Source organism: Oryctolagus cuniculus, chromosome X (assembly GCF_051225735.1).
Source record: "Oryctolagus cuniculus isolate XC-2025 breed Fujian yellow rabbit chromosome X, ASM5122573v1, whole genome shotgun sequence".
NCBI classification, from domain to species: Eukaryota; Metazoa; Chordata; class Mammalia; order Lagomorpha; family Leporidae; genus Oryctolagus; species Oryctolagus cuniculus.
This window is the reverse complement of record NC_142888.1, coordinates 51821054-51831790: the sequence shown is the minus strand read 5'-3', so window position 1 is coordinate 51831790 and position 10737 is coordinate 51821054. Positions and strand designations below refer to the sequence as shown.

Genomic DNA, 10737 nt, shown 5'->3' with positions numbered 1-10737 from the left:
GATGAGCACACTGAGGCTTACAAGAGAACTCAGTGGCCCAAGTTGACGGCTAGTGAGAGGCTCCATAAGCTATCAGCTCTGGGACCACTTAGCCCCTCTCTGCTCCCCCTCGTGTGAAGACCAGGCTGAGCTCCTGGTCTGTCCTGTCCTGCTATCTCCCTTGCCTTGCAGGAGTCCCCTGGTGTTGGTGTTGGTGTCTCTGTTTACACCTGAGTCTTAGAGAGACTAGGTTCTACGGGGGACTCCAGGGTTTTGTGACTCCTGAACACATACTCTCTTGACTCTAACGCCTATGCTATCTACAAGGAAGGGTCCCTGACAAGCTCAAGCCTAACCTCACTGGACTCTGGGTCTTTGGCAAAGCAACAAATATGCCTCAGGTGCTCTGTCTATGGACGGTCTGGGGGAACCAGAGGGAAGGGCCTGCTCGCAAGGCAGTGGGTACTCAGCAGTAGCAGTGTCACTGTGTGGCTGGCTGAGTATGTGCCTTCTGAGGCGGGACAAGGCTCTGGGATGCGTGTTGCATCAGTGAGCACTGTGGTTCCCTGTTACGTTTCAAGGGACTGGACAAAGTCTCTAGCATCCCTGGGATTTCTCATGACAGCACAGGTAGGAATGGGTGAATCCACATAGCGTAATGGCTAGTCACAGCAGATGGGGGAAAGTAACAAAAACGGATCAGCCTTGGCAACCCCCCAGCTGGAAGTGCTATGAGAATAAAGAGCCTTGGATTCCAATCCAGCTCTACCATTGACTGGTTTGGGATCTTGCACGAGTCTCATGCTAAGTCAAGCCACAACTCCCTGTCTGTCTAGCCACCACTGACTCCCAGAGTGCAGCAGGTGGTTTGCTACACAATAGGATCTCAACCCTAGTTTGGTTCATAACAGAAGTGAGTCACTGGGTCACTGGATGGAGACCTAGAGGTAGCCTGCTAGGCATCTGCACATGGCGTGAAGCTTGCAGGACTAGAAGATCCCTTCCAAAATGGAATAAAAACGTCACAACAAACTCCCTAACCTGGAGCAATATACTAGAATGACATTTACTAGGGGCACGTGTGAAATCTTGCATCAAGTTCAGAAAACAAACTGTAGAAGCCTGCGTGGGACAAATCTAGCTTAGAAGGAACTTGTGAAAATGAAAATCTGAGCATGTGGGTCGATGGGGGCTCCTGTGAGTCAACAGACTGGCAGGGCTGTTGGAGGTGCTAATGCCTTCCTGGGCACACCCTATATGTGGGGTCCTAGCTGCCCCATGGGAGGGGACCAGGTTGCACATCATAGAAGCCCTCTTACATGCCAGGGACAAGGAAACAGCAGAATAACAGAAAGGAAGAAGGGGGGGCACTACAAAAGACACAGGATGGTCAACAGTCTCTTCCTGAGGAATGGAGAAAGGCAGAGGGCAAAGAGTTTCTGCCTGTGATGCAGGCTCAGCTGTTCCCCTCATTCATTCTGTGAATCAAGGCACTGCTGTCTGAGAGGTTGGGCAACTGGCACAGCTGACCAAGTTTGACCGTGCCATTCAGAACCTCTGCTCTTAACCTCTACCCTGCACCCAAACCCATGCTGGTGGAAACAGAATTTCTAGGAGTTTCTATTTCTAAAAAGCTTTCCAGGCAATTCTAAGACCCAGCTAGCTCAGTGCAGAATACAGCACTGGGGACTCAGCAGCCCAGGTGACATTTAACGGTGGGTTTGGTTCTGAAAGTTCCTACAGAGCTCCCAGCAGCAGGAGCTGGCTCACATGACTTGTGGACCTGATTCTGGTATGCTTCACTATCTGCTCATACACTACCTATACTGTCTCATCTCCTCCCTTCAGTTTCAGCACATAGCAAGTGATTAAGAAATACTTGTGCAAGAATTCCCCCAGCACGTACCTCGGGCTGCTGTGAGCTAGCTTTTACCCTTTGTGATCACCTGCCTCAGCTAGCCTCTGACAAGTCTCCAAAGAGAAATGCTGCAGGGTGGGTGTATAAGAATGGCCCTAAGGGGTAGACATTTGGCTCAGTGGTTAAGATACTGTTTGGGCTGCCCACATCCCATATCAAGAGTGCCTGGGTTCAAGTTGGGGCTGATCCTGATGCCAGTTTTTTTATGCACAAACCTATGAGGCAGCAAATGATGGCTTAAGTACTTGAGTCTGCCACCCACGTGGGAGACCTAGATTGAATTCCAGGTTCCTGCTTTGGCCTGGCCCAGTCCTGGCAATTGCAGGCATTTGGGGAGTGAACCAGAATATGGAAGATCTCTTTCTACCTTTCAAATAATAAAAAAAGAAATCTGGTTCTGAAAAACCAGGTCCATTAGAGCCAAAAAGCTACCAAGTTGACCACCTGACCACCACAACTGGCTCATGGCAGGGAGGCGACAGCGGCGGCGGGGGGGGGGGGGGTTGGCTCCTCCAGGGCATAAAGACAGGCTTTTTTTTTGACAGGCAGAGTGGACAGTGAGAGAGACAGAGAGAAAGGTCTTCCTTTGCCGTTGGTTCACCCTCCAATGGCTGCCACGGCCGGCGCGCTGCAGCCAGCGCACCGCGCGGATCCGATGGCAGGAGCCAGGTACTTCTCCTGGTCTCCCATGGGGTACAGGGCCCAAGCACTTGGGCCATCCTCCACTGCACTCCCTGGCCACAGCAGAGAGCTGGCCTGGAAGGGGGGCAACCGGGAGAGAATCCGGCGCCCCGACCGGGACTAGAACCCGGTGTGCCAGCGCCGATAAAGATAGGCTTTAACAAGGTGAGAGACTACCCCCAAATGTGGTGGGGGTAGGACTCCACCCCCAGCTAGCACTTCCTGGCTCCTGTCCAGACAAGGAAAGCTCAGCAGGCTACTCCTCCCCAGGGACTCCACTAGAGCTAGAAACACAAAGCCCAGGGCTCTCAGTTGCCCTGGTAACAGTGGGACCTACTTGGAAGAAAACAGTCTCTTAAAGGCTTAGGAGGGTGGGTATTTCCTTTGACAGAAAGCAGGCCCTGACCTGCTCCCCGCACCCCCTCTCGCCTTCTTGCCTGCCACACGGAGGGGAGAGCTAGAGCCCCTCATCTCAGCAGCTCTTTCAATAAGGGGTGGGTGTTAGAAAGTGGAGCCCTGGCTTTTCTATTCTGCTCTTGCTGTGAGAAACAGGCTAAAGTGGAAGATGGGACTTCGTGGTGCACTGGCCTGAGTAAGCCTTGCTGTATATAACCCCAATACAACCAAACCCGAGGAGGGCAGGTATTCCCCCTGCCCTGCTCAGCAAGCCCAGGCTTTCTCACCACTTTGCATGTAGAGATGAGGCTGGCTGATGCATGGGGCAGGCACACAGTGTCTAGAAGTTCCAGACTCTCCTCTCAGTTCAGCCTTTCCTCATTTCTCTTCTGAACTACCCAAGTGGTCCTATCAACCCTGCTAATCAGCTCTCTACCCCTTCTAATCAATCCACCTTCTACGTGCCTGCAGGGGTGGGGATCATGGTCCTTTGAACTCACAGATCTGGTCTCGATGCTCCTATACAAAATTTCTCAGTGGCTCTCCTTCCTCACTGGAAGCCTGTGACCCTGACTTTGCTATTCTTTACTATCTGGGCATAAACTACCTATGCTATCTCATCTGGCCATGCCATGCTCCTTCTCTCTTCCATTTAGTCCAAACTCCAGACAGCCTGGATTGTTTCCATCTTCTCCTTACCATATCCAGCTCTTTCATGCCCCTGGGCCTTTGCATGTCCCTCTGTCTTATAAATTCACAAACCTGACTCCAATCCCACTGGCAATCTTCTCAGCTCAAAGGCCACTTCCTCCACAAACTGCTTCCACTCCCCAAACAAGCCTGCCCTTCTGACTTCCCACTGAGAATTTTCTGTGAGCTTTTTGAAGACCCCTCATATGCATGGATTTCTAAACAGATTTCTGCACTAAAGAAAATCATATTGAAATGGTCAAAAAATACTAGAAAAATGTTGTGGTCTAATTATTCTAATTATATTGCTACTTGCACAATGCATTGCATCACAAGATGTAGGTAGCGGCAAGTCTACAGAACAGAAACTTTGAAGTAGTGATAAGCGTAAGTGATTTCTGGAAATACCAAAACTGTAATGTGAGATGAAAATATTTATGATTTCTGCTGATGATAAACATCACAGATACTGATAATATGATTGTGGTTTGTTGCCTACATTCCTAAATCAAGGAATGGCTGAGTTTCTGTTTGTGGTTGGTGGGGAAAAGGTCAAATAATTTTCTCATCTAAGTTCATAGAACCCTACCTGGCTCCAAATTCTCTCCACCCACCACTTGGAGGTCCATGGAGCTCAAATGAAGAAGCCCTGCCTTAGACTGTCAGAGAAAAGACGAAGGCTGCCCTGTTGGCTAAGGGGACAAGCTGGGGGCTGGCAGAAAGACAAGTGTGTGGTTTCTCTTTCAAGAGCTGTTTACAGAAATCACAAAGTCTGGCAGCTCCCTCTTCCTCTTGGTCCTGAGTCAGCAGCCCAGGGTGGGGCTGAGGCTGTCACACTTGGTTTTAGTTTGAAGCTCACCACACACCCATCCTCAGAGTTGATTTGCTGCCACTTCTTTACCAGGAGAATGTTGGAGGATTTTGCTCCACTTTCAAATTGGGATCTGCTTGCCCACACAGATTTCCCATTAGTCTGGAAGTAATCTCTAAGCGGACATGTTTTTGGCTTCAAGACATGTTCTGAAGTAATGAATACTTTTTACTCTAGCACCGCAGCCAGCCTTACGGCTTGCAGAGAGAAGGGGAAAGATAACCTACTGGGCCATGCACCACAGAACACCAGTCAGAATCAGCACTTGCCCAAAATCTCAAATGCTTTTTCCTGACTTCCTGACTTTACCACCTGTCAGCCAGGTCCCTGCCAACCAGGGCAGCATAGTCCTGGGAGCTGTGACCAAGGAGACATATGGTTGGAACAGCAGTAGGCCTCTGCTTTTCTAACTTGATTCGGTTCCCATTCTAGGATCAACGTGAGCAGTGCCCATGAAGATCAGGCCCAAGAGCTACCCACAATGCCTTGCTCAGAGGGTATTGGCTGCCGAAGGCCTCCTGCCTTCTGTTCTTCCCCAGGCTCTCCCGTGTACTCAGAAAGAAGTAGCACTTGGCTAACAGCCATCGTGCTAAAAAGCCTGCAGCTCAGTTTCCACGATGAGAGGGTCAGACTGTGACAGCCTTATGCAACATAGCTGCTGGCTAATAAAGAGGACAGTTCAGAATGAGCCTACCTCACTTAGCCAAGCGAACAGAACAGCGTGCCCTGGGGGTTCCAGTTGAGAGCTCCACATGCTGTGGAAAAGACTTAATTTCCTGACTATAAAAGACACATATGTATGTAAGTAGTAGGCAAAGGCTTCCAAACATAGGTGGAAGGAGGCAAGGGCCAAATGGGAATTTCAGAAAACCTTGGGTAGCAAGAAAGACCAAGATTAAAGGAGAGAAGATCCCAACTGCTAAAATCCGAAATGAAAGAGGGGACGTTATAATAGACCTTACAGAACAAAAAGGATTATAGAGGAATACTATGAATAATTGTATGGCAATAAATTAGACAACTTACATAAATGCACAAATTCCTAGAAAAATATTAACTACTGATAATTATTGAAGAGGAAATAGAACCTCCAAATAAACCTATAACAAGTAAAACTGAATTAGTAACCAAAACTACCCACAAAGAAAAGCCCACGCACGGATGACTTCATTGGCAAATTCTACCAAAAACTTAAAGAATTAATGCCAGTTCTTTACAGACACATTCAAAATATATAGAAGAGGAAGTAACACTTTTTAGCTCATTTTATGAGGCCGGTATTGTCTTCATACCAAAAACTGACAAAAACAACACAAGAAAACAAGACAAATATTTTTATGCATATGAGTACAAAAGTCCTGAACAAAAATATTAGCAAACTAAACTAAAAGAACTGTAGGAATGAATTTAACAAAAGTGGTGCAAAACTTGTACACTGAAAACTATAAAGCATGATGAAAAAATTAAAGATAACAACAAATGGAAAGCAATCTCTTGCATATTCATGGATCAAAATATTTTACATTGTTAAGATAGTGCGGCCTGTGTGGCCCAGAGTTCGAGTCCTGGCTGCTCCACTTCTGATCTAGCTCCCTGCTGATGTGCTTGGGAAAGCAGCAGATGATGGCACAAGTACTAGGGCCCCTGCCATCATGTGGGACACCTGGATGGAGTTCCAGGCTCCCAGCTTCAGCAGGCCTAGCCCCAGCCATTGGAGTCATTTAATCAGTGGATGGAGGATCTCTGTCCCTCCCTTTCTGCCAGTCACTCTGCCTCTCAAATAAATAAATACATCTTTAGAAATTGACAAGCTGATACTAAAATCCACATGAAAATTCAGGGGGCCCAGAATAGCTAAAACAATCTTGAAAATGTTGGAGAACTCACTTCCCAATTTCAGAATTCGTACAAAGCTATTGCAATCAAAATACTTTGTTGCTGATACAAGAGAGACATATAGACTGATGGAACAGAATTGAGAGTTCAGAAATAAACTCATGTATCTTCAGCCACAGATTTTTTTTTTTAAAGTTTGATTTAAAAGGCAGAGAGACAGAGGCAGGGGAGAGGGAAGAGGGCAGAGGGAAGAAGGGAGAGGAGAGAAAGGAGAGGGGAGAGAAGAGGAGAGGAGGGAGGGAGGGAGGGAGTCAGAGAGAGAGATCTATCTATCTGCTGGTTCACTTCCCAAATGCCCTCAATAGCCAGGGTTGGGCCAGGCAGAAGCCAAGAATGAGGAACTCAATCTGGATCTCTTATGTGGGTGTCATGGACACAAGGACTTGAGCCATCATCTGCTGCCTCCCAGGGTGCACATTAGCAGGAAGCTGGAATTGGAAGTGGAACTGGGACTTAAATCTGGGCACTCTGATATGTGATACAGGTATCCTGAGTGTGGTGTCGTAACTGCTGTGCCAAACACCCGCCCTTGACTAGCTGATTTTTGACAGGGGTGCCAATTCCATTTAATGGGAGAAGGCATAGTCTTTTCACCAAGTGGTACTGGGACAACTGGATATTTAACAACGTGCAAAAGGATGAAGTTGGAATTCATTCTTACATGTACGCAAAATTAAACTAAAAATGGATCAAAGATCTGTATATAATGGCTAAAACTATGAGTTAAAAGGAAACATAGTTGTAAATTTGGATTAGGCAATGGTTTCTTAGACATGATACTAATTGCGAAAGAAAAAAATAGACAAATTGGACTTCATCAAAATAAAAATTTTTGTATTACAAATAATGCCATCTGGAAATTGAAAACAGACTAGAGAATGCAAGAAAATATTTGCAAATCATATATCTAGTAAGACATTTGTGTCTAGAATGCCTAAACATCTCATACAAATCAATAATAGAAAGACACCCCAAGTCACAAATTGGTAAAAGATCTGAATAGATATTTCTCCAAAGATACAACAAGTGCATGAAAAGATGCTCGGTATCACTAGTCATTCCACCGACAGGATGGTTATAATAAAAATGTCAGACAAATGTTGGTGAGGATTTGGAGAACCTGGTCCTCTTGCATATTGCTGGTGGGAATGTATTATGGTGAAGTCACTTTGGAAAACAGTCTGGCCGTACCTCAAAATCCAAACACAGGTTATCACGTGATACAACACTTCTACTCCTACGCATACACTCAAGAGAACTGAAAACCTATGTCCACACAAAATCCTCTACATGGAATGTTCATAGCTGCGTTGTTCACCAGAGCCAAAAACTGGGAGCAAAACCATGTCCACAAACTGGTGAATAAATGCATAAATAAATAAGTACGTAAATGTGTTCTATTTATACAATGGAACATTATTCAGCCATAAAAAGAGTGAAGCACTGATACATGCTACACCATGGCTGGGCCTTGATAATATTATGCTATGTTAAAAAGACCAGCACAAAAGTCTGCCTATTATATAGCCCACTTAAATGCCATGTCCAGAATAGGCAAATCCATAGAGACCCAAAGTGGTTTCGTAGTTGCCTAGGGCTGGGTAAGGGTTTCAGGGGAAATGGGAAGCAAGTGATATTGGGTACAGAGCTTCTCTCAAGGATGATCAAAATGTTCTAAAATTAATTGCAGTGATCATTGCAGAATTCTCTTAATATACTAAAAGTCACTGGACTGTACACTTTAAATGGGTGAACTGTATGGTATATTCATGCTTTATCTCAATAAAGCTGTTATCCCCGCAAAGGACCCTGGTAAGACAGAAACTCACCATAGTATCATATTCAAGCATCAAGACAAAGGCCACATATGTGATTCAGAAGCTATGAGATGAACTGCAGAAACTCCAGTGCCTCATAGTAGATCGAAAGTGACCATGCATCAAGCAGAAATGCTACCATTGAAAGTAAACTGGATACCAGGTACAAAGAGATGTACCATAGAGACAAGCACTACTGACCCCTTCATAAACTCTTACTGGAGTGCCTTGGTTCTAGGTAGCACAGTTTAAAAGTGAGACTGAGAGTGGCACACATAGATCAGAGTTGCAAGCAAGTTCACCAAACACTCATCCCAATCATCTGACCTGGATCTTGATCTTGAAATCAGCTGTTCTGCCCCATGCTAGGATTTCACAGCTATGTAGGTGGTAAGATGGAGATACAGTGCCCACTTGTTAGCTGTGCTTACACTTTTACAAAGAAGCTCTCGGAGCCCTCGCCAACTGGTTCAGACTTCCACAGCAACCAGCAAGATTGCACAGCTTCCAAGACCACCCTGGTCCTCGACCGGACTGTTTCTCCCTTCTGGATGATGAGCCCATTACCCACTCCCCATGCCCACCCCCAGCTGTCCTCACTGGAGCCAGCTACCCTGCCTGCTGTTAGTCAGCTTCCTCAGGGGGACCACACTTTTGCTTCTAACTTTGAGAGACCGTGAGCTTGAGTCTGCTTTGAGGTGAACTGCTGAACCCAGAACTACCCTCATGTCCTTAAATGGGGATGAGGACCCGCGTGTGGAAGTCCTATATCGTGCATCCTCTACAGTAGCCTTTACTTCAACTGCCCATGCTCATCCATGATCCAACATGTTTCTCTTGTCCAACCAAACTTATTTAATATCTGGACTGCATGTAACCATATTTCAGCAGTTTATGATTGAAGAAGAAATAACCTATAATATCACCTTGTCCATTTGCATATTTATTTTTCATAAGTAGAGTCACAGTAAAGGTATACTTTTGCACTTTGTAAAATGTATCAGATCACAAGAATTTTACAATCCAGATAGAATCACTCTCGTGTTGAGTGAACAGACAGAAGTATCAGACTCCATTATTTCCAACTGTAGCCGATGTGACCATTGATAGGAGAGGTCTTCAAAAAGGCCATGGGAAATGCATATCATGCAAAAAACTATGAATTAATTTCAAAGTTTTTTGCACCAAAACAAATTTTTCCTTTAATAATTCCGTTTCTCCACAAACCATTTGAAGTCCCCTCATATGTAGAGCTCTTACTATGTCCCTAAGGCACTTGAAAAATTTAATCTTCCTCACATCCCTGTGAAGCAGGTACTATCAATTCCCTCAGTTTATGGATGAAGAAACCAAGACACTGCGAGGTTAGACATCTTGTCAAGTTTATACAGCCAGTAACCTAAACTGTCTGGCACCAGAGTTTGTGCTCATAACTCCCTCAGGGGGTCTCAAACTTTGGCATCCATCAGAATTCCCAGGAGCACCTGTTAAAACATGGATTGTTGGGGCTGGCATTGTGGCACAGCTGGCTGGAGTCCTACTTGCTCCACTTCAGATCCAGCTCCCTACTAATGGGCCTGGGAAAGTAGCAGAAGATGGTCAAAGTGCTTAGGGCCTCGCCACCCATGTGGAAGAACCGAATGGATTTCCTGGCTCCTGACTCAGGCCTGGCCTGGCCCTGGCTGCTGCAGCCATTTAAGGAGTGAACCAATGGTTGGAAGATCTCTCTCTCTCTCTCTCTTTCTCTCCCTCCCTCCCTCTTCCTATCACTGTCTTTTTTTTAATTTTAATTTTTTATTTTTTTGTGACAGGCAGAGTTAGACAGTGAGAGAGAGAGAGAGAGAGACAGACAGACAGACAGAGAGAAAGGTCTTCCTTTTTTCCATTGGTTCACCCCCCCCAAGTGGCCACTACGGCCAGCGTGTTACAGCCGGTGCTCTGCGCTGATCCGGAGCCAGGAGCCAGGTGCTTCTTCCTGGTCTCCCATGGGGTGCAGGGCCCAAGGACCTGGGCCATCCTCCACTGCACTCCCGGGCTACAGCAGAAAGCTGGACTGGAAGAGGAGCAACCGGGACAGAATCCAGTGCCCCGACCAGGACTAGAACCTGGGGTGCCGGCACTGCAGGCGGAGGATTAGCCTCCTGTCACTGTCTTTTAATAAATAAATAAAAAATCTTTAAAAATAAACATGCATTGCTGGACCCCCTTCCAGAGGTCAGAATTGAATAGGTCTGGGGCAGGGCCCAGACATTTGCATTTCTTTTTTTTTTGAAAAGATTTATTTATTTTGAAAGGCAGAGTTACAGAGAGAGAGAGAGAGAGAGAGAGAGAGAGAGAGAGAAAGAAAGGGAGACAGAGAGAGAATCTTCCATCCACTTGTTTACTTCCTAAATGGCTATAATGGCCTGGGCCGGGTCAGGCCAAAGCCAGGAGCCAGGAGCTTCTTCCAGGTCTCCCATGTGGGTTGCAACGGCCCAAGCACTTGGGCC

At 46.2% G+C, this 10737-nt stretch overlaps 1 protein-coding gene across 12 annotated transcripts in view; it reads right to left on the bottom strand.

The window, feature by feature from the left end:
• The window catches only part of NHSL2 (NHS like 2), a 304501-nt gene that overhangs the window by 23402 nt on the left and 270362 nt on the right, over positions 1 to 10737 (bottom strand). The window lies entirely within an intron of this gene.